This window comes from Mycteria americana (assembly GCF_035582795.1).
Source record: "Mycteria americana isolate JAX WOST 10 ecotype Jacksonville Zoo and Gardens chromosome Z unlocalized genomic scaffold, USCA_MyAme_1.0 Scaffold_18, whole genome shotgun sequence".
In the NCBI taxonomy this organism is placed as follows: domain Eukaryota; kingdom Metazoa; phylum Chordata; class Aves; order Ciconiiformes; family Ciconiidae; genus Mycteria; species Mycteria americana.
The window spans coordinates 7,971,529-7,996,207 of NW_027445436.1; the positions used below are offsets into that span (position 1 = coordinate 7,971,529).

At 45.7% G+C, this 24,679-nt stretch overlaps 1 long non-coding RNA gene across 1 annotated transcript; it reads right to left on the reverse strand.

Moving 5' to 3' along the window:
• Positions 1 to 4,020: 4,020 nt before the first annotated feature.
• LOC142402940 (uncharacterized) lies at positions 4,021 to 24,679 on the reverse strand. Its single transcript, XR_012773523.1, has 2 exons — positions 24,604 to 24,679; positions 4,021 to 4,909 (listed from the first exon to the last, which is right to left on the reverse strand). It is a non-coding gene; the product is annotated as an uncharacterized LOC142402940 (long non-coding RNA).

A 24,679-nucleotide genomic window follows, 5' to 3' on the forward strand; every position in this document is an offset into this window, starting at 1 on the left:
TTCTAGGACAAGGTGACCCGCCTAGTGGATGAGGGAAAGGCTGTGGATGTTGTCTATCTAGACTTCAGTAAAGCCTTTGACACGGTCTCCCACAGCATTCTCCTGGAGAAACTGGCTGCTCATGGCTTGGACGGGTGTACTCTTCGCTGGGTAAAGAACTGCCTGGATGGCTGGGCCCAAAGAGTGGTGGTGAATGGAGTTTACTCCAGTTGGCGGCCGGTCACAAGCGGTGTTCCCCAGGGCTCGGTGTTGGGGCCAGTTCTGTTTAACATCTTTATCAATGATCTGGACGAAGGGATGGAGTGCACCCTCAGTAAGTTTGCAGATGACACCAAGTTGTGTGGGAGTGTTGATCTGCTTGAGGGTAGGAAGGCTCTGCAGAGGGACCTGGACAGGCTGGATCGATGGGCCGAGGTCAATTGTATGAGGTTCAACAAGGCTAAGTGCAAGGTCCTGCACTTGGGCCACAGCAACCCCATGCAACGCTACAGGCTTGGGGAAGAGTGGCTGGAAAGCTGCCTGGCAGAAAAGGACCTGGGAGTGTTGGTTGACAGCTGCCTGAATATGAGCCAGCACTGTCCCCAGGCGGCCAAGAAAGCCAATGGCATCCTGGCTTGTATCAAAAATAGCGTGGCCAGCAGGACTAGGGAAGTGATCGTGCCCCTGTACTCAGCACTGGTGAGGCCGCACCTCAAATACTGTGTTTAGTTTTGGGCCCCCCACTACAAGAGGGACATTGAGGTGCTGGAGCGTGTCCAGAGAAGGGCAACGAAGCTGGTGAAGGGTCTGGAGCAGGAGTCTTATGAGGAGCGGCTGAGGGAACTGGGGTTGTTTAGCCTGGAGAAAAGGAGGCTGAGGGGAGACCTTTATTGCTCTCTTCAACTACCTGAAAGGAGGTTGTAGAGAGGTGGGGGTCGATCTCTTCTCCCAGGTAACAAATGATAGGACGAGAGGAAATGGCCTCAAGTTGCGCCAGGGGAGGTTTAGACTGGATATTAGGAAATTTTACTTCACTGAAAGGGTTATCAAGCATTGGAACAGGCTGCCCAGGGAAGTGGTTGAGTCACCATCCCTGCAGGTATTTAAAAGACGTGTAAACGTGGCTCTTAGGGACATGGTTTAGTGGTGGACTTGGTAGTGTTAGGTTAATGGTTGGACTCGATGATCTTAAGGGTCTTTTCCAACCTGAATGATTCTATGATTCTATGATTTTTGCATGTAAAAAGGCAAGATTTTCTGGTTTCACCTAGACAGACCTGGTCCTGAACTCCAGCCTATACTTGCCAACAGGGAACATGCATCTACAGTCAGCAGTCTCATGAAGGGTGCTCACATCTCCCTGACATTTCTAGCCACCTGACACAAAAGGCACCAGTCAATACAGCAAAAAAACCCCTCAATCTTTGTTTTCACTATGGCAACCCATCCATTCTGATCAATGCCTTTTGAGTTAGTACACTGGTTGCTATAGTGAGTCCCTATGCTGCAGAATGTCATAGCAATAAGAAAATGCAGTGATTTTTTTTTTATAATCATCATGAAGGAACAAAGTACTTCTGAGCTAAACTGGTTTTCCCCAGTCTGTTTTTCTGAATATCCTTGAGTTTCAGATTCAGAGCTCCACAAGGCAAAACAAAAGCATGTCTACAGATGCACCAATCACTATTACAATATTGTAGCATTTGAAGTACTTTTATTGGCTCCTGTGAACTGATAGGACTTTAAAACCAGCTTGAAATCAGAATCAAAGCCAGGGAAGCAAATTCTTGTCTCATTTACGCTGGTATAAATATATAGTACTCTAACTCTTACTTCAGTTTAGATACTCCAAATTTAGATGGATATAAATGAAAGGATAATTTGATTAGGCATGTCAGACATGAGATTTATAACTTGCCACTTGTTTTCATGTTCGATATCTGAAAATGACTTTGGATACTAGCAAGTCTATGTATTCCGTGGGCCTGCTTGCAGAGCAGGGACTGTGTCACCTGAATGAACTATGCCCACAAACTCACAGTGAGTTCAGGGCCTCACACTGACTACCCCTGAGGCACGTACATCTGTGCTGCTGGCTTCCAAGCAGGGCTCTCTGCTCTCTGTATTAATTTGGTGCTGTGGGTACCAAGCACCTTGCAATGGCAGGGAGATCCCATTGCCCTTCACCAATGTCCTAAATACAGCTTTGTGTTCTACTATTGTAAGTGGGGACTGAGGTTCAGAGCCACTTTATGGGCTACATGCGACTAGGGAACTATATTAAACAGTGTATCACATTTAAGTGACTTTAAGGTTCCCTGTACCTAGGAGAAATTTTGAGGTCTGGTAGTGATCCACAGATTCACAAAATTTAGGAACCATAGATTTATGGCATTGCATAGTGTGAAGCAGTCTAACCACTACATAGCAAAAAGCATTTCAGTTAGCAGAATGAAAGAATTGTTGTCTTGTCTCTTTAGCTAACTTGCCTCTCTCCCACTCATGTCTTTTGTTCACACTGAACCTGTTTTGGAAAACACTTAAATGCCTCCATAACTTGCAGCATGTGATTAGTCTCTGACATAGTCCACTAGTCATATGTTTACAAATGTATATAGGTTGCAAGTGCTGTTGTGGTATGTTAGAATTGGGAAAAATGATTGTTTCAAAAAGTTTGCTTGTTTTTTCCAACTGCCTCTCATCTGATTAAAATAAAAAATATTCCTGTTCCCTACCAATCTTGCCTCATTTACATATTTAAATGCTTTTCTAGATTGGGGTCAGGAAGAACTTTTCTAACATTAAGGATAGCTTGCTTTGATGGTATATGCTCTGAGCATTATAATGGCTACATCGTACATTTTCTGGAATTATTGTACACTGAACTGTGTAAAACATTTCCTGGAATTATTACTTGTGATTTTTAGTGACTAGCTAACACCCTATGAATGCTACAATACAAAACTCCACAAGGCTTTTGGATACATAGTGACATCCAGTAGGTAGCTTCTGATGGTGATAGATTGAGTCAGATCACCTATGCTTCTTCATCTTGTTGTCTGCATTAGTTACAACATATTGTACACCACCAAGTCAATAACTTCAAAGGAAGTGAGGCTTTCCCTTATTTGCAAGACCTTTGAAATAAGGATACCACCACAGAGGCTTCAGTCCATTATTTAATCCACTGTTTGCAAAATGCTCATATAGATCTTTAAATCTATACAAGCACAGAGTGCTAGCAAGCATTTGATTAAACCAAACATTTCTTTGCAGCTCTGTATGTCGCTGCTGCAATATTTCATATTCTGACAAACATATGCACCATACTTTGTATACACTGCATAAACTCATAATCAGCCTCTACTACCCTTCTTTCCTTTGTTTTTGAAGACAATCTGTATCATGTTAGCTGTGTGTCAGCATTAATGCTGAACAGTCAAGAAAAGCAGTGGCAAAAGGAGCCCTGGTTTCTAAGACTGGAACAGTAGTCACAGGTTATACTTATGAAATTCAGGGCTGCCCCAGTCAATCAGGACTTCTAGCAACTGTGTTATCGGAAATGTTCACCAAGCCTTATTTTCTTCTTGCCTACAGGAGTTTTATGCTACAGATTCATCATTTTCAGGGTAGAAATGAAATCAGGAGAATCAGGCTGAGAAAATGGTCTGACAATTTTCCCATTCTCTTCTGATCTGTAGTGGGAGAAGAGATTTGTAGCAAGAGGTCTCAGTTCTCTTGCATTTATCCCAGTTTAATTTAGGAGTAATTCCATGCAAGTCAGAGGAATTGGGCTTATATGAAAGAGGAAATAAAGGTTATTTTTTTCCCATACTTTTTGTGGAAAAGGACATTTCTTATTACTTTTCCACCAGAAACGCAACTCTCAGTTATGACCTATCCCAACCCTAAGTTATGGCTTAATCCAACTGCAATGACAAGCATGTCAGTCCAGTATTTGGCAACACCCTTTCCAGGAGCTCAGGCTGTATTTTCCTCCAGGGAAGATCTGTTTAGAATCATTTACACTGGGGAAGGAGGGAAAAACAGAAATCAGATTTACTTTTTTTTTCTCATATAGGACTATAAGCACACACACATAAACACACATACGCTTTTGTGTATCAGGTATATCTTCCTAGATAACTGAAATGATTGATGGCTTCATTTCACTATTCAAGTTTTTTCTTTCTTCAAAGCATTTGTTCAACATTGATTCTGTTGAAAACAGAGCAAGTTCTACTTTTATAGAAACCTGTTAGAGTTAAAATTAGTGCGATGAGGAAAGTTGGAGCAAAGAGGAAATCTGAATGAAGGAATGTACCCAGTATCACAGATCTTCTTTGCTCTGTGTATTGGGTTTATGTGGCAAGGTTTTGGGGGGAGGGGGGCGGGGGGGCGGCTGCAGGGGTGGCTTCTCTGAGAAGACACCAGAAGCTGCCCCCATGTCGGACAGAGCCAGTTTCAGCTGGCTCCAAGACAGACCCGCCACTGGCCAAAGCTGAGCCAATCAGTTGGTACCACCTCTGTGAAAACATATTTAAGAAAGGGTAAAAAAACACTGCGCAGTGAGGAGGTGCTCCAGGCACCAGAGCAGAGATTCCCCTGCAGCCCATGGTGAAGACCATGGTGACACAGGTTGTCCCTCTGCAGCCCATGGAGGACCACAGTGGAGCAAATATCCACCCTGCAGCCCATGGAGGACTCCATGCCGGAGCAGGTGGATGTGTCCTGAAGGAAACTGTGACCCTGTGGAGAGTCCATGCTGGAGCAGGTTCCTGGCAGGAACTGTGGCCTGTGGAGAGGAGTCCACGCAGGAGCAGGTTTTCTGGCAGGACCTGTGTCCCATGGGGGACCCACGCTGTAGCAGTCTTTTCCTGAAGGACTGGGGAAAGCACCCATGCTGGAGGAGTTCTTGAAGAATTGCAGCCTGTGGGAAGGACCCATGTTGGAGAATTTTGCAAAGAACTGTATCCCATGGGAGGGACCCCATGCTGGAGGAGAAGAGTGCGAGGAGGAAGGAGCGGCAGAGACGAAGTGTTACGGACTGACTGTAAACCCCACTCCCCATCCGCCCCCCGCGCCGCTCGTAGGTGGAGGAGGTAGAAGAGTTGGGAGTGAAGTTGAGCCTGGGAAAAGGGGTGGGTGGGAGGAAGATGATTTTAGTTTTTGTTTTTATTTCTCACTCTCCTACTCTGTTATTAATTAGAAATAAATTAAATTAATCTCCCCAATCTGAGTCTGTTTTGCCTGTGGTGGTAATTGGTAAGTGATCTCCCTGCCCTTATCTCAACCCACAAGCTTTTTGTCATATTTTCTCCCCCTGTCCTGTTGAGGAGGGGGAGTGAGAGAGTGGCTTGGTGGGCATCCGGTGGCCAGCCAAGGTCAACCCACCACACTGCAAAAAACTTAGTGACACTGGTTCAATGTTATGATAAACTCATTCAGAATGAAGTCATAAAAGCAGAAGTTTCTTTGCAGTAACATGCATGCACTGATTTTCACACAGAAGCTGGTAATACTGATACCAACATGAACAATTTTTCAAGGTGCGTTTTTGCCTTTTCATGAGTATTTGAAATAAAAAAAAAGTTACCATAAAAAGAAGGCTGCCTTACATATTGTGTATGTCCATATTCAAAGCTATGTTTTATGCCAAGGCATGCAAGGAAGAAATATATTTATCAAAAGAATAATAGAGGGAAAAAAGCAGCTGAGTTTAGAATTGTAATTTAGATTCCTATTATGAGGAGTTAAACATCTGAAGAACTTTCAAATTGCCACAAGTCATGACACTGAGATGATGCAATAAGATACCTCTCTACTTTAAACACAAAAACCCTGTTAGTTAAACCAGGGGGATGTGAGAACATATCCAATGAAATCAATAGAATTCTGAAAATGTACCAAATTTGAGGATTTTTGTGAGAGAATTCTTGCATGTTAGATTACAGCAACATCACTGTTATGTTTATATTATACATTTCTGTTGTAGACAAATACTTAATCTTAGGGCATTGTCATTTCTCAAAGAAATTAGGAATGAGGATGAAGTTCTTTGATTTTCAATAGCATAGAAAAGGGATGAATTAGAATCTTTATTTCTAAAGTAATTAGTTGTGTTAGGACAGATTTTAAAAGTGCTTGCCTGTATTGGGTCTAGCTGGGATGCAGTTAACTTTCTTCATAGCAGCCCTTATGGTGCTGTGTTTTAGATTTGTGACTAAAACAGTGTTAATAACACACTAATGTTTTAGCTATTGCTAAACAGCGCTTTCACAGTGTTAAAGCTTTCTCTGTTTCTTACCCTGCCCCCCTCCCGCCCCCACCCATCCCCCATCCCATCCGGTCGAGTAGCCTAGGGGTGGGCAAGAGGTAAACACAGAAGGAAACACAGCTGGGACAGCTGACACAAATTGACCGAAGGAATAGTCCATACCATATAATGTCATGCTCAGCAATAAAACTGGGGGTAGTTTTTCTAAAGTAGCCATTGCTTGGAGACTGTCTGGGCATCAGTCTGCTTATGGGAGATGGTGAGTGATTGCCATTGTGTTGCTTGGTGGGTTTTTTTCTTCTTTCCTTCACTTATTAAACTATCTTTATCTTGACCCATGAGTTTTCTCACTTTTGCTCTTCCTATTCTCTCCCCCATCCTGCTGGGGAGGGGTGGAATGAGCGAGCAGCTTCGTGGGTGCTTAGCTGCTGGTCAGGCTCAACCCACAATATTGCCATAATCTAAATACATTGACTTTTGCTTCTTTGTGAGATAGTCTTAAGGATGACTTAGTATATTCCTTATTCAGTATCGTTATCCATTTCTTCTCCATACATCTTGGATAGAGAATTATTAAAAATATTTATTTCAGAACATTTTCCTACTTCAAATGTGTATAATGTTTTCTACATAAAAAGTCATCATTATTATTATCTTCTGCCAGATTCATAAACACAGAAGGAAAAGATTCCTGTCTTTTTTTAGCTAGAATTATTCTCAGATACTATGCTAATATTATGCTACTTCAAATATTTGAATTTTTTTTTTTTAAATATTTGAGATGAGCCCAAACTAGACCACTGAATACAGCTATCCTTCCTTTGGGGAAGCTGAGGTTTGCATAAAAATGTTTTGAATTCTCTGTTGGTTCTATTTGTGTTTTGCATGTAACAGAGAGAAATGTCAAAGAAAAAGAAAACATTTTAAACAGTATTAAAATATTCATTTCTTTAAAACATGCTAGTTCATGGGGAACAAGTGTTAGAGAATATCTGAGCTCCCTAAATTATGCTGACAAAGGATAAAGAGTTCCTCAGTACCTAGTGAAGAGTTGCTGTCAGCATTCAATGAGCTCTGTGCTGTTGGCAGGGAAATTTGTGGAGTTGAAGGTATTTCCTAATAAAATATGGGAGAGAACTTCCACACCAGGGACAGACAGCATTCCTGTGAAGTAAGTATAATTTTCTTAATTGGTAATGAAGAGAAAGATAAGACTTGGGGATGTCAGTCAGTGGGGCATGGACAGATGAAGCGTTCTGACTGATATGAATGAGGATGTTACCCAATCACCCTTTCAGATGGTTCTGTAAAATGGTGCAAGATAAAAACCTGGAATTGTGGGCTTTTTTTTAAAAACACGATTCATTTTGCAGAACTGGATTAAGGAATGATCAGATACATTATTTTATCTGTAGAAATTAAACTATGGTAACCTGCTACACTTGGAACATTTTGTTTTTCTGCCCCTTATACTATAATGTCTCTAAAAAGGTATGCTAATGCCTAGCATACCTTTATAACATACATTTAGAGCACTGCAAGTAAATGCAGGACCTAACCTTTTTTTTTTTAATGGAGATAGTGATGGTTTATCTATCTTTGTTTTCACAGAATCACAGAATTGTATAGGTTGGAAAAGACCTTTAAGATCATCGAGTCCAACCGTAAACCTAACACTACCAAGACCACCACTATACCATGTCCCTAAACACCTCATCCAAACGTCTTTTAAGTACCTCCAGGGACCGCGACTCAACCACTTCCCTGGGCAGCCTGTTCCAATGCTTGATAACCCTTTCAGTGAAGAAAAATTTCCTAATATCCAGTCTAAACCTCCCCTGGCGCAACTTGAGGCCATTTCCTCTCGTCCTATCATTTGTTACCTGGGAGAAGAGATCGACCCCCACCTCTCTACAACCTCCTTTCAGGTAGTTGAAGAGAGCAATAAAGGTCTCCCCTCAGCCTCCTTTTCTCCAGGCTAAACAACCCCAGTTCCCTCAGCCGCTCCTCATAAGACTCCTGCTCCAGACCCTTCACCAGCTTCGTTGCCCTTCTCTGGACACGCTCCAGCACCTCAATGTCCCTCTTGTAGTGGGGGGCCCAAAACTAAACACAGTATTTGAGGTGCGGCCTCACCAGTGCTGAGTACAGGGGCATGATCACTTCCCTAGTCCTGCTGGCCACGCTATTTTTGATACAAGCCAGGATGCCATTCGCTTTCTTGGCCACCTGGGCACACTGCTGGCTCATATTCAGGCAGCTGTCAACCAACACCCCCAGGTCCTTTTCTGCCAGGCAGCTTTCCAGCCACTCTTCCCCAAGCCTGTAGTGTTGCATGGGGTTGCTGTGGCCCAAGTGCAGGACCTTACACTTGGCCTTGTTGAACCTCATACAATTGGCCTCGGCCCATCGATCCAGCCTGTCCAGGTCCCTCTGCAGAGCCTTCCTACCCTCAAGCAGATCAACACTCCCACACAACTTGGTGTCATCTGCAAACTTACTGAGGGTGCACTCCATCCCTTCGTCCAGATCATTGATAAAGATATTAAACAGAACTGGCCCCAACACCGAGCCCTGGGGAACACCGCTTGTGACTGGCCGCCAACTGGAGTAAACTCCATTCACCACCACTCTTTGGGCCCAGCCATCCAGGCAGTTCTTTACCCAGCGAAGAGTACACCCGTCCAAGCCATGAGCAGCCAGTTTCTCCAGGAGAATGCTGTGGGAGACCGTGTCAAAGACTTTACTGAAGTCTAGATAGACAACATCCACAGCCTTTCCCTCATCCACTAGGCGGGTCACCTTGTCCTAGAAGGAGATCAGGTTGGTCAAGCAGGACCTGCCTTTCCTCAACCCATGCTGGCTGGGCTTGATCCCTTGGTTATTCTCTACATGCCGTGTGATAGCACTCAGGATGATCTGCTCCATCAGCTTCCCTGGCACCGAGGTCAGGCTGACAGGCCTGTAGTTCCCCGGGTCCTCCTTCCGGCCCTTCTTGAAGATGGGTGTCACATTTGCTAATCTCCAGTCAGCAGGGACCTCCCCAGTTAGCCAGGACTGCTGGTGAATGATGGAAAGGGGCTTGGTGAGCACTTCTGCCACTTCCTTCAGTACTCTCGGGTGGATCTCATCAGGCCCCATAGACTTGTGAGTGTCTAAGTGGTGTAGCAGGTCACTAACCATTTCCCCCTGGATTATGGGGGCTCCATTCTGGTCCCCGTCCCTATCTTCCAACTCCGGGGGCTGGGTACCCAGAGAACAATTGGCCCTGCTATTAAAGACTGAGGCAAAGAAGGCATTAAGTACCTCAGCCTTTTCCTCATCCTTGGTCACTGTGTTCCCTCCCCTGTCTACTAGGGGCTGGAGATTCTCCTTAGCTCTCCTTTTGCTGCTAATGTATTTGAAGAAGTGTTTTTTGTTGTCTTTTACAGCAGCAGCCAGATTGAGCTCTAGCTCAGCTTTGGCCCTTCTAATTTTCTCCCTGCACAGCCTTGCTACACCTTTGTAGTCCTCCTGAGTTGCCTGCCCCTTCTTCCAGAGGTCGTAGACTCTCCTCTTTTTCCTGAGTTCGAGCCAGAGCTCTCTAGTCAGCCAGGCCGGTGGTCTTCCCCGCTGGCTCATCTTTCGGCACCTGGGGACAGCCTGCTCTTGTGCCTTTAGGACTTCCTCCTTAAAGAAAGTCCAGCCTCCCTGGACTCCTTTGCCCATAAGGGCTGCCTCCCAGGGGACTCTCTCGACCAGTCTCCTAAACAGTCCGAAGTCTGCCCTCCGGAAGTCTAAGGTGGCAGTTTTGCTGACCCCCTTCGCCGCTTCTCCTCGTATCAAAAACTATCATTTCATGATCACTCTGCCCAAGACGGCCTCCAACCATCACATGGCTCACAAGTCCTTCTCTGTTCGTGAACAAGAGGTCCAGCGGGGCACCTTCCCTCGTTGGCTCACTCACCAGCTGTGTCAGGAAGTTATCTGCCACATGCTCTAGGAACCTCCTAGACTGTTTCCTCTCTGCTGTATTGTATTTCCAGCAGACATCCGGCAGGTTGAAGTCCCCCACAAGAACAAGGGCTAGCGATCGTGAGGCTTTTCCCAGCTGCTTATAGAATAGTTTGTCAGTCTCCTCATCCTGGTTGGGTGGTCTGTAACAGACTCCCACCACAATATCTGCCTTGTTGGCCTTCCCCCTGATTCTTACCCATAGACACTCCACCCTATCATCACCATCATCGAGCTCTAAACTATCCAGACTCTCCCTGACGTATAGGGCTACCCCACCACCTCTCCTGCCTCGCCTATCCCTCCTGAAGAGTTTATAGCCATCCACCGCCGCAGTGCAGTTGTGTGAGTCATCCCACCACGTTTCCGTGATGGCCACAATGTCATAGTTTTCCTGATGTACAATGGCTTCCAACTCCTCCTGCTTGTTGCCCATGCTGCATGCATTGGTGTAGAGGCACTTCAGCTGGGCTGTCGTCCGTGTCTCCTTCATAGAAGAACACCCCTTCTGTGCTTTGAGGCGTTTCACTGGTGTTTCCCTCTTGGCTCCTATTGCCTCAGTATCCCCTAGCTCAACTCCGTTTTGCTAGGTGTTCTCCAATATGTTCTATGAATAGAAACATCAGCTTTCATTGTAGGGATGGAGTAAAAAAAATATGAAAATGATAGCCCCTTATTGCATTTAGTGTTGTGGAACTTGACCATGTTTAATATGTTCTTATTGTAAAATGGGGTAGTAGAATTGACTTGACTCCTATACCTTCTTCTGGGCACAAGGAAAGCATTTGCCATGGCAGGAGTAGGTGGGATACAATTTTCTTTCCACAGCAGATTTTACTGTTTTGAAAATATTTTCTAATGCCTTTTCACAATTTTATTCTTAAGGCCAGGATTGTCAAATGACACATTTCAGTAAGACTTCCTGATACCTCAGTTATAAAAGTGTATTGGCAACATCTCTTCAAAAATGGAATCCCTTCCCCCAGTAGCTCTGAGCTCCTAATTACTGTATTTTAAGCCCAAGCTGAAGGCAGCTGAGTGAGTGTTGTATTAGGTTTCCTGTTTTATTAGAGATTTCTCTGTTTCCATTCCTGTTTTATGAAAACAAATTTGTAGATATTTTCAATCACTCTGCACATATACAGGAAAATGCTTTTCAAGTACCCATTCTACCTGATTTTCCTAGAAAAAAGCTTTGTGTCCTGGGATTTCCCTGCTTTCACTTGCATTCTCCTAGCTCAGAAAAGAGGAAGCCTCAGGTGAGGGGATTCAGAACATCACTTGTTCACTCTCTCTGACCAAATATCTGTGCCTGGATGTATTAGAGAGTTCTGAAGCTGAACAAAAATTAAAACTGGAAGCCAAGCATATTCTCAACTGAGCCGTCATGCCATAATTAAAATTGTTACTGGGCAATTTTTATGAGTCTTATGAATCAAAATTATTTTTAAATCTCAGAGCTTTTTTACCATGGAAGGCTAATATGGCTTTTTATAGGTATTAACCGTAAACACAGAAATCCTATGCTACATCTTACTAAAAAAATAAGAAAGGTGAAATAGAGGTGATGGGATCTGAATTTCCAGATTAAAAATAACCTAAATATTCGTTTAGGAGTTTAGAGCCCCATTCTCCTTGTAGAACATAGCATAAACGCAGCAGAACAGATCAAAGGTTCATCTAGTCCAGATGTAATGGTAATGGATGCTCAGACGAGCATAAGTATTCAATCAGACTACTTGGCTTTCTATTGTGAAATTGTTGTGGTTTAACCCGGCAGGCAGCTAAACACCACACAGCCGTTCGCTCACTCCCCCACCCCAGTGGGATGGGGGAGAGAATGGGGAAAAAAGGTAAAACTCGTGGGTTGAGATAAAGACAATTTAATAGGACAGAAAAGGAAGGGAAAATAATAATAATCATAAAAGAATATACAAGACAAGTGATGCACAGTGCAATTGCTCACCACCCGCTGACCGATGTCACAGTGGCCAGTTCCCGAGGAGCAGTCACTGCCCCCCAGCCAACTCCCCCCAGTTTATATACTGAGCATGACGTCATATGGTATGGAATAGCCCTTTGGCCAGTTTGGGTCAGCTGTCCTGGCTGTGTCCCCTCCCAGCTTCTTGTGCACTTCCAGCCTCCTTGCTAGCAGGGCAGTATGAGAAGGTGAAAAGTCCTTGACTTAGCGTAAACACTGCTCAGCAACAACTAAAACAGCAGTGTGTTATCACTCAACATTATTATCATACTAAAATCCAAAACACAGCACTATATCAGCTACTAGGAAGAAAATTAACTCTATCCCAGCCAAAACCATGACAATATCCACCCCTTATTCTATACTATCTACATCATGCCCAGGTCCCATACTTTCCAATACATTCCAATTAATCACCACCACTTTCCCTGTCTTTTGATATATACACACAGATATCATTCCCTTGGTCTATGGGCCATCCCTCTAAAATGTCCGTTGAGTTCATTTAGTCCATGCCTTTGGGCTCCATCTGTCCATCTCCTTCAGGGCAGGAGAGATGGTGTTGGATTGTTGCATGCTGAAGTTAGTTCTGGTTCCATCACCGCTGCACTTGTCTGGTTCTATCATTGCTGCGCTTTGCTTGGTTTCATCACAGTTCATTCTTCATTAATCTAGGTGATTTTTACTGTAATACCATTGATATGGCATATAGCAACCATAGAAGTGATGACATACAGTATTATATAGCAATTAACATCATACAGTTCAGTTCATTGGCTATTCTCACACAAAATCAACTCCCCTTGAGGTACACATCGGACTTCCCCATCCTCCTGCATTACCCACCAAGTGCGCCCAGGTCTTTGAGCAAAAGCAATCCCACAGATGGGTTTTCCTTTGCACGAGGCAGGAGTAACCCAGACTGTCTTCCCCAGCATGTTTTTTACGTGCACTACAGGGACCTTATCTCCTTTGACAGTGCATAAAAGTTTTCATTGGGCAGGGCCAGCTCGATTGGCAGATCCCCTAGTGTTGACTAACCAGGTGGCCTTTGCTAAATGTGTATCCCCATGTTTGAATGTCCCACCACCCATTGCTCACAGTGTAGTCTTTAACAGTCCATTGTATCATTCGATTTTCCCCCGGAGGCTGGTGCATGATAGGGGATGTGATATACCCACTCAATGCCATGTTCTTTGGCCCAGGTGTCTATGAGGTTGTTTCGGAAATGAGTCCCGTTGTCTGAATCAATTCTTTCTGGGGTGCCATGTTGCCATAGGACTTGCTTTTCAAGGCCCAGGATAGTGTTCTGGGCCATGGCATGGGGCATGGGATATGTTTCCAGCCATCCGGTGGTTGCTTCCACCATTGTAAGCACATGGCGCTTGCCTTGGTGGGTTTGTGGGAGTGTGATAGAATCGATCTGCCAGGCCTCCCCATATTGATATTTCAGCCATCGCCCTCCATACCACAGAGGCTTTAACCGCTTGGCTTGCTTGATTGCAGCGCATGTTTCGCATTCATGGATAACTTGTGCAATAGTGTCCATGGTCAAGTCCACCCCTCGATCACGAGCCCATCTCTATGTTGCATCTCTTCCTTGATGGCCTGAGGTGTCATGGGCCCACTGAGCTATAAATAATTCACCCTTATGTTGCCATTCCAGATCCACCTGAGCCACTTCAATCTGAGCAGCCTGATCCACCTGCTGGTTGTTTTGATGTTCCTCAGTGGCCTGACTCTTGGGTACGTGAGCATCTACATGACGTAGGACTCCATACAGCAGCCTTCTACCTCCAATGCTTTCCCACAAGGCGACAGGACCCATCAGTGAACAGGGCATATTGCTTCTCATTTTCTGGTAGTTTATTGTACAGTGGGGCCTCTTCGGCATGTGTCACCTCCTCCTCTGGCGATATTCTGGAATCTTTGCCTGCTGGCCAGTCCATAATTACTTCCAAGATTCCTGGGTGATTGGGGTTTCCTATTGGAGCCTGTTGTGTGATCAGTGCAACCCACTTACTCCACGTAGCATCAGTTGCATGATGTGTAGAGGGAACCCTCCCTTTGAACATCCAGCCCAGAACCGGTAGTTGGGGTGCCAGGAGGAGCTGTGCTTCAGTACCAACCACTTCCAAAGCAGCTCAAACCCCTTCATATGCTGCCAATATCTCTTTTTCAGTTGGAGTATAGCGGGCCTCGGATCCTCTGTATCCCCGACTCCAAAACCCTAGGGCTCGACCTCGAGTCTCCCCTGGTGCTTTCTGCCAGAGGCTCCAGGTAGGGCCATTCTCCCCGGCTGCGGTGTAGAGCACATTTTTTACGTCTTGCCCTGCCCAGACTGGCCAAAGGGCTACTGCATGAACTATCTCCCATATGCGGCTGCCATGTAACGGTGGCATACCTTCATTCAGGCCGCGACAGTCTACTGTTAGTCTCCACTCTCCATTAGACTTTTACACTGGCCATACGGGACTGTTAAAGGGTGAATGAGTCTTGCTGATCACTCCTTGACTCTCCAGTCGACGAATCAGTTTATGGATGGGAATCAGGGAGTCTCGGTTGGTACGATATTGCCTCTGGTGCACCGTTGTGGTAGCAATTGGCAGCTGTTGTTCTTTGACCCTCAGCAACCCCACAACAGAAGGGTCCTCTGAAAGACCAGGCAAGGTGGACAGCTGTTTAATTTGAACCACTGGGAAGGTGTATTTTTGGAGCCCTGAGGATTAATTCTGTCAAGGTTGGGGTTGGTCCTGGTACTGTGACTGCCTGTAGCATTGCTTGGACAGGGCGAGTGGGAGTTGCTCTTCTTGCAGGCAGCCCTTGCACAGAGATGCCTGTGCTGATGAGGAGCAGCTCCTTATGAGCTTTTCTGCTTTGCCTACCATTCCTGAGGCAAGCGAGTCTCCCTGCAGATGGGCAGTGTGTTCCCTGCTGCTGTCGCCGAAATCATTGCTCCACCTTTGCTTTTGTTCGCTTGCATTTATAGGAGCTCTGTAGCAAAGCAAAGACAGCAACAGAGCAAATGGGAACACCTCCTGGTGGATCGTCTTGGGTAGGCATTTCCCTCTTTCTTTGGAGAGGTCCTTTGCAGTTCTGTGCCTGTCCCACTGAGTAGTGGTACCTCCATACAGTTATAGCAGGGCATGCTGCACCTGAATTCAGAAACTACTTTTTTGGGGTATGTTGGTGTGTAATTAATTTATTGCCTGTAAATCTATCATGTAGCACCTGTCTCGTCCCACTCAGTGGGTTGCGAGACGAGTGAATCTTTTCGATTCCCCGACTGTTTGTGTACCGACAAAAGCCGATCTCTGCTCGGCAGAGCCACGTGGTCGGCAGAGTCACGACAATGACCCAGAGGAACAGTCTGGCCAGCAACTTTATTAACTGGCGAATTCCGCAAACGGACAAACTTCACGACCTGACGAGTTTAACGAACGAACAAAGGCGATTTGGCAATGGAGCTATTTTGCGGGCTTCCCGATCCCAGACTTGCATATATATATTGGAAAAGCAGAGGAAAAGAGAAGAGAAGCAAGAAAAGGAAAGAAGGAGAGAGGAGAAAAGAGAAAGAAAAAGTATCACCACCCTTGGATCCCGCGATGACGATGACACACGTGGCAATCCTCCAGTGGTGGGCGTGTGCGCGCTTCCCTGGGGGGGGGGGGCAAGCCTTTTATTGGCTAATCCCCGCCTCCAGGTACACCCCTTCAGGACTTACATGGTTCTTGTTCTAGAAAGTTCTCAATCTTCTGCGCAGGCGCTGGGGGAGGGGGGTGGTTGTGAGGGGTCTCTGGGGCAGTTGCAAGCCCCTTTCTCAGATGACCGCTGTCCATACATGGTCAGGTTTGGCAGAACCTGGAACCGCGCATCCTCCGACGCGCTCTCCACATCCCGCTCTTGCTCTCCCCCACCCCATGCTCGCAGACCTGCTGTCGCCATGCAAATAGCGCCTCAAATCGCCACAATGTTTGAGACATTAACTCTTTCAGTCTCTCACAGCACCCCTCGATGTTATGTGTGAGGACTTATTTATTGTTCCAAATCTGATTTTTGCATGAGTTTTACTATTAGGTAGGACCAAGGTCAGCTTACCTTTTTGTTATTTTTAGGCTACTCCTGAGAGTTACTTTGGGCTTTTCAGTTTCAGGCCAAGTTTGGAGGTGGCTAATGATTCTGGTGCTGATATGACAGAAGCAGTCAGCAGGTGGGAGATGGAAACCTAGAATTCCAGGTGACAGAAAATAGGCTTTGATAACCACATCATGAACAAACATGGAGCAAAGCAATTCAAATCATTAGATGCTTGGATGATTTTTCTATGGGGGGACATTAAAAGGATCACATTGCTCATAAGTGAAAGAAAAGAATGAGCGATATAGGAGAAAGCTCATTGGAGACAAGAAAAATATAAGTAGTGAAAAGTAATCTTTCAAAGAAGTAAACCACAGAATCACAGAATCACAGAATCATATAGGTTGGAAAAGACCTTTAAGATCATCGAGTCCAACCATAAACCTAACACTGCCAAAACCACCACTACACCATGTCTCTAAGCACCTCATCCAAACGTCCTTTAAATACCTCCAGGGATGGCGACTCAACCACTTCCCTGGGCAGCCTGTTCCAATGCTTGATAACCCTCTCGGTGAAGAAAAATTTCCTAATATCCAGTCTAAACCTCCCCTGGCGCAACTTGAGGCCATTTCCTCTTGTCCTATCACTTGTTACTTGGGAGAAGAGACCGACCCCTACCTCTCATAAGGTCTCCCCTCAGCCTCCTTTTCTCCAGGCTAAACAGTCCCAGCTCCCTCAGCCGCTCCTCATAAGACTTCTGCTCCAGACCCTTCACCAGCTTCGTTGCCCTTCTCTGGACATGCTCCAGTACCTCAATATCCCTCTTGTAGTGGGGGGCCCAAAACTGAACACAGTATTCGAGGTGCGGCCTCACCAGTGCCGAGTACAGGGGCACAATCACTTCCCTAGTCCTGCTGGCCACGCTATTTTTGATACAAGCCAGGATGCCATTGGCTTTCTTGGCCACCTGGGCACACTGCTGGCTCATATTCAGGCGGCTGTCAACAAACACCCCCAGGTCCTTCTCTGCCAGGCAGCTTTCCAGCCACTCTTCCCCAAGCCTGTAGCGTTGCATGGGGTTGCTGTGGCCCAAGTGCAGGACCTTGCACTTGGCCTTGTTAAACCTCATACAGTTGACCTCGGCCCATCCATCCAGCCTGTCCAGGTCCCTCTGCAGAGCCTGCCTACCCTCCAGCAGATCAACACTCCCACACAACTTGGTGTCATCTGCAAACTTACTGAGAGTACACTCGATCCCTTCGTCCAGATCATTGATAAAGATGTTAAACAGAACTGGCCCCAACACCGAGCCCTGGGGAACACCGCTTGTGACCGGCCGCCAACCGGAGTAAACTCCATTCACCACCACTCTTTGGGCCCGGCCATCCAGCCAGTTGTTTACCCAGCGAAGAGTACACCCGTCCAAGCCATGAGCAGCCAGTTTCTCCAGGAGAATGCTGTGGGAGACCGTGTCAAAGGCTTTACTGAAGTCTAGATAGACAACATCCACAGCCTTTCCCTCATCCACTAGGCGGGTCACCTTGTCCTAGAAGGAGATCAGGTTGGTCAAGCAGGACCTGCCTTTCCTGAACCCATGCTGGCTGGGCTTGATCCCTTGGTTATTCTCTACATGCCGTGTGATAGCACTCAGGATGATCTGCTCCATCAGCTTCTCCGGCACCGAGGTCAGGCTGACAGGCCTGTAGTTCCCCGGGTCCTCCTTCCGGCCCTTCTTGAAGATGGGTGTCACATTCGCTAATCTCCAGTCAGCAGGGACTTCCCCAGTTAGCCAGGACTGCTGGTAAATGATGGAAAGGGGCTTGGTGAACACATCTGCCAGTTCCCTCAGTACCACTTCGTCCCTTCCTAGTGGCAAGCCAAAAAACAAAGGGGGGAAAAAAAAAGCCAGGAAGCTAGGTCCATGGAGCACAGCCAGTTGTAGCAATAACAGGGCTTCATGAGTGAGAGCCAGCCTCTGCTCTCTGCTTCCTTAACAACCCCTGTATGCCTTGTGAGGGCAGAAAATTGTTTTTGTTGCTTGAAATTGTAAAAAAAATGTTTACATGCTCTGATGTAACTTCATCTATTCCCCTTTCATCCAGTCTTTCACAAATTTCTACATAAAATTCTTCCTAGTCTAACTTCTGCAGTATCTCCATCTCCCTTTTCTTCTCATACTCTCTTGGTCTTTTTAGCCAGGTCACTCCCTTCTTGCCTCTGCCTCTCCACTATATTTTATTCAAATATGGAACTAAAATATTTGTCAACCCAACTACTCTGATTATCAATCACATCTTCATCCCTATTTTTCTGTCTAGTTTTGTGCTGTCAGCCCCTCAGCATGAGCCATTTATTACCTGTGTTTGTACAGCATCACTAGAACCTCAGTCATAAGTAGACTCTTTAGAATCATATGATTAATAACAATTCATGATATACTCATATAACCCTAAATCTATATCACTGCCACAGAAGTGGGGAAGTTGATCAGTTAGTATATCCCATACATCAGTTCATCTGAATGGTAGAAAAGGATGTGAGTCAGTCATTGTCTTTCAGCTAGGGTGGGAAGACTGTATTACTTAGGTGAAAGTTTGTACTACTTAACAATATATTCAAGGTCAAATCTTGGTATAGTTTTCTATGATCAGGAGACAGGGCTTTTTTGTGGTCAATTCCTTAGAAAAAAACCATGAGAATGACACAGGTATACTTCCAAAGCATTCTAGTTGGGCTTCTATACTTGTGTGATTTCAGGTAAACTGTATTTTTCAGTTCTCCTTCTCTGTCTTACCCCCAAATAAAAATATGCTTCTAAGATACTTCCAGCAGTAGTTGAGAATCCTGCTTTCATGGCTGAATGGAGTTCAGATTTGGTGACAGTACCACCATTTGGTCTCCATACCAGGAGAGGAGACTTCCTAATAAACTCTCAGAGGTTTCTTTTATTAACAGGGCAGGAAAATCACCGCCTGCATCACACTTAGGTGTTTTTGACTAGTTAATCTTGGTGCTAATGAGTGCTCTGAATATTAATAGACACCCCCCCAAGTAAAATTGTACCAACACTCATCTTGTCTGAAAATAATTCTTGATAGCTTTAAGGTCTCCCCCAAAGGCCCAATTAAATTACCAAGAAATCCCAAGCCAGTTCTGAGTAAGTTAGGAACGGCCACAGGTCTGAGCCACAGGTAAGGCTGTGCATTGTGTGGAACAGCCAGTATTTATGGGCAAATTAAAGCTCTTGGCCCCTCTGACGTGTGCCTGCAGACATACTAGTTTAAATCTGGAATCAGTATGATACAGTGATGCACCCCTGCTAAATAACTCTGATGTGGTTATGTTGTTTCTGGGCTTGAACACTATGCCGTGATCTTTTCACACTGCTTTGAAGCTTGGGACAGATATTCCCACACAGTGGTTTCACTGGATTCACAATTAAAGTGGGATTTTAGACTCTCTCCCATGCTTATTTGGCTAAGGCCTTACACAGCCAACACTGTATCTTAGTTTTTTGCATTGTCTCTCTCCTGCCTTTGCCTGCCTCACATGCCCTCTTCTCATCCCATTTGCCTTTTTCTTTCCCAATTTCCCAATTTTCTTTCCCAATTTCTCTTTTTTTAAAAAATTTGAAATTTTTTTTAAATTTTTATTTCTTCATAGCCTTGGACTAGTCTGTTACTTGTTTTAAGGTAGATCTATCACCAAGTCTGTGCTCAAATTTCCTTTGTAAACACATGTAGTTCCCAGAACCTGCCATTTAGTGCATCACTGCCAATATATAAACTTAATGGAAACCTGTCTTCCTGGAAATCAACCACCTTTTCTGGAGTTCTAACTTTCATATGAAATGATTATTTTTTTATACACAGATGATCACTGAGGAGTGATATTTCACTTTCTGGTATTCAGTAATACTGTGTTAACATGTTTTCATAGAATCATAGAATGCCTTGGATTGGAAGGGACCTTTACAGGTCATCTAGTTCAACCCCCCTGCAAGAGCAGGGACATCTTCAACTAGATCAGGTTGCTCAGAGCCCCATCCAACCTGATCTTGAATGTTTCCAGGGATGGGGCCTCCACTACCTCTCTGGGCAACCTGTTCCAGTGCCTCACCACCCTCATTGTAAAAAATGTCTTTCTTAAAGCCAGTCTAAATCTGCCCTCCCTTAGTTTAAAACCATTGCTCCTTGTCCTGTCACAACAGGCCTTGCTAAAAAGTCAGTCCCTGTCTTTCCTATAGGCCCCCTTTAAGTACTGGAAGGCTGCTATAAGGTCTCCCCACAGCCTTCTCTTCTCCAGGCTGAACAGCCCCAACTCTCTCATCCTGTCCTCGTAGGAGAGGTGCTCCAGTCCTTGGATCATTTTCGTGGCCCTCCTCTGGACTCGCTCCAACAGCTCCATGTCCTTCTTGTGCTGAGGGCTCCAGAGCTGGACGCAGTACTCCAGGTAGGGTCTCACCAGAGCAGAGTAGAGGGGCAGAATCACCTCCCTCGACCTGCTGGCCAAGCTTCTTTTGATGCAGCCCAGGATACAGTTGGCCTTCTGGGCTGCGAGCGCACATTGCTGACTCATGTCCAGCTTTTCATCCATCAGTACCCCCAAGTCCTTTTCCACAGGGCTGCTCTCAATCACATCATCCCCTAGCCTGTATTGAAACCAAGGATTGCCCCGACCCAGGTGTAGGACCCTGCACTTGGCCTTGTTGAACCTCATGAGGTTCACACAGGCCCGCTTCTCCAGCTTGTCCAGGTCCCTCTGGATGGCATCCCGTCCTTCTGGCGTGTCAACTGCACCACTCAGCTTGGTGTCATCTGCAAACTTGCTGAGGGTGCACTCGATCTCGCTGTCAATGTCATTGATGAAAATATTGAACAGCACTGGTCCCAGTACGGACCCCTGAGGGACACCACTCGTCACTGATCTCCATCCGGACATTGAGCCGTTGACCGCTACCCTCTGGATGCGACCATCCAACCAATTCCTTATCCACTGAACAGTCCATCCATCAAATCCATATCTCTCCAATTTAGAGAGAAGGATGTTGTGGGGGACCGTGTGAAAGGCTTTACAGAAGTCCAGATAGATGACATCCATTGCTTTTCCCTTGTCCACTGATGTGGTAACTCCCTTGTAGAAAGCCACTAGGTTGGTCAGGCAGGACTTGCCCTTGGTAAAGCCATGTTGGCTGTCTGGAATCACCTCCCTGTCCTCCATGTGCTTTAGCATAGCTTCTAGGAGGATCTGTTCCATGGTCTTCCCAGGCACAGAGGTGAGGCTGACAGGTCGGTAGTTCCCAGGGTCCTCCTTTCTACCCTTTTTAAAAATGGGCACAATGTTTCCCTTCTTCCAGTCACCAGGGACTTCACGTGACTGCCATGACTTTTCAAATATCATGGAGAGTGGCTTGGCAACTACATCAGCCAATTCCCTCAGGGCTCTGGGATGCATCTCATCAGGTCCCATAGACTTATATATGTTCAGGTTCCTCAGGTGGTCACGAACCTGATCTTCCCTTACAGTGGGAGGGGCTTTACCCCCCTGGTCCCCAACATGTTGTCCATTGACTCGGGAGGGGTGAGGAGAGCGGTTGCCAGAGAAGACTGAAGCAAAAAAGTTGTTGAGTACCTCAGCCTTCTCCTCGTCTGTTGATACTAGGTCACCATTCTTGTTCATCAGTGGAGGTACGCTATCTTTAACTTTCCTTTTCTGGTTGATATACCTGTAGAAGCCCTTCTTGTTATTCTTTGCATTCCTTGCCAAGTTCAGCTCCAGCTGTGCCTTGGCCTTCCTGACCCCATCCCTACACAAGCGGGCAGCGTCCCTATACTCTTCCCAGGTTACCTGTCCCTGCTTCCACTGCCTGTGCAGTTCCCTCTTGCTCTTTAGTTTGACCAGCATGTCTCGACTCAGCCATGCAGGTCTCTTCCCTTCCTTGCCTGATTTCCTACATCTGGGGACCGAGAGCTCTTGCGCTTTATGGAAAGCATCCTTAAAGATCTGCCAGCTCTGTTCTGCTCCCCTGTCCCTGAGGACCGTTTCCCAGGGGGTCCTACTGACTAACTCCTTGAAGAGCTGGAAGTTTGCTTTCCTAAAATTTAGGGTCCTGACTATACTCCTCACCTGTCCCATATCCCTCAGGACTGCGAACTCCACCAATGCGTGATCACTGCAGCCTAGGCTGCCTCCAATCTTGACGTCACTGATGAGCTCACTTGCATTGGTGACCATCAGGTCCAATATTGCATCCCCTCGGGTAGGGGTGTCTATTACCTGGGTTAAGAAGTTATCCTCAATGCACTCCAGGAGTCTCCTGGACTGCCTACAGCTTGCCGTGCTACTTTTCCAGCAGATGTCGGGGTGGTTGAAGTCCCCCAGTAGGACAAGAGCTTGCGAGCGTGAAGCCTCCTGTAGCTGGAGGAAGAAGGCTTCATCAGTAGTTTCTCCTTGATCAGGCGGCCTGTAGTAGACACCAACCACAAGGTTCCCTTTGTTGCCTCGGTCTCTAATTCTTACCCATAAGCTTTCAACCTGCTCGTGGCTGTTCTTCAGGGACAGCTCTTCACACTCTATCCATTTCTTGATATAGAGGGCAACACCTCCACCCCTCCTTCCCCGCCTGTCCCTTCTGAATAGCCTGTAGCCATCAATAGCCACACTCCAGTCATGGGATTTGTCCCACCAGGTTTCAGTAATGGCAATCAGGTTTTGCCATGCTCTAACTCACCTGTCCCACAAATATGTTACGAGCAGCTACAAGAGACTCAACACAAGTTGTCCCCATGAAAATCTGTGTTATCCAGCCAACGTAAAATGATTAAAAAGGAAAAAAACCCACACTGGTCCACCTAAATCATGTCCTTCTTGAATTCATCATGTGAATGTAAGAGTTCTGAGACAAATTTACAACATTTCATGAGTTAATTATTCATGAGTTATTTCATGAGTACAATGCTGAAAGACTCCAGGCTCCTCCTGGGCACTAACTTGTTAAACTAAATTAATTGAAGCAGATATTTCAGCATGTCTGTATTACTTATGTACCAGTCCAAAGGTACTTTGATCATATGAAGGGAAAAAATGTGGAATTGAAATTAAGGCTAAAAATTACTCTCATAAATTTTAACACATAGTATTTCAGTGTGGTGCTTATATAACAATCCTGGGAATGAGAAGGGCAAAGGACTCTTTAAGGGTGCCTTCAAATAAACTTTAATTTCCACCATGCAAGAAGATTTTTTAAAATCATATGTTAAGTTCATTGGACAGACAAGGCAGAAAGACTATTTGTAGACTTGCTCTTATCTTAGCAGACACTGGTGCTGGACCTGGGACCTAAAAGAAATGAACACTTAAGTGCTCAGAGGAGGTGAGGAACCAGCCTCTAAGAGCATTCAGGAAGACAACGGCCTCTGGGAATCTGCAATAGGAAGATATATGCAGTATACAATTACTGCTGCAATACTTAGTAGTAGGTAGCAATCCACTAACCTCAGTCCTGCATTTTGGGGGAAAAAAGGAAGATTTAGAAAAGTATGGCATATGAGGAATGCTAGAGCTAGCCAGGCAAAGTTAACAACTACTGTGACATTAGAAATGAGACAAGGCTAGGTGGAGGAAAGTGTGTTTAGTTAAGTGGTGCCAATAAAGATTTTGCAGTGGTGTTGCGTTAAGAGTTAGTTACTGTCGCATACAAATAGGAGTCTGAGGAGTGGCTGGGGAGGGAACCCTCCCGTTGAGTCACGAGGTTCAGACAGGACCCCCTTGCTTTCTAAACTCCTTCTCAGAGAGGAGTCTAGGTGCGGCTAGGTCCAGTCTTAGTCTCAGACTTGGTCAACAGTTTATTTTCTAAGGACTGTGTGTATAGCCACTTATCAGAAGCAGAGCCCTCTCAGGGCTTTCGCTAAGGCGACAGCATTAATTTACAACGTTATAAATCCGGTCGTGTCCAGCATACTGAACTTCACGATTACGGATTCACTAATAACGCGCTTACACCCCCAGTCTAGTCGTGTTACATGAACTATCATGGCCACACATAAAGAGTCTGGTCGTGTTCAATGAGAACTATCATGGCTAGATCAGTGAAGAGTGCAGTTTATTAGAGCAACAGACACACAGATTCTTTGGATTACCGGTGATAAATTCACTGTCTGCAAAGCACATGCAAATACCAAGAATATGAGTAACATGGCTGGACACAAACGCGTTAAAAGATAATAAAGCGACTCTATAGAGATTTCTAAGTTTCCCGGGGGGCACTCGGTATAACCAAGTGTTTGACTCTTACCCAAAGGCGTCCCGATGGGGGGGAAGAGAGGCTCAGCCCGTTGACTGATCCCAAACGTCGGAGTGATACATGATGG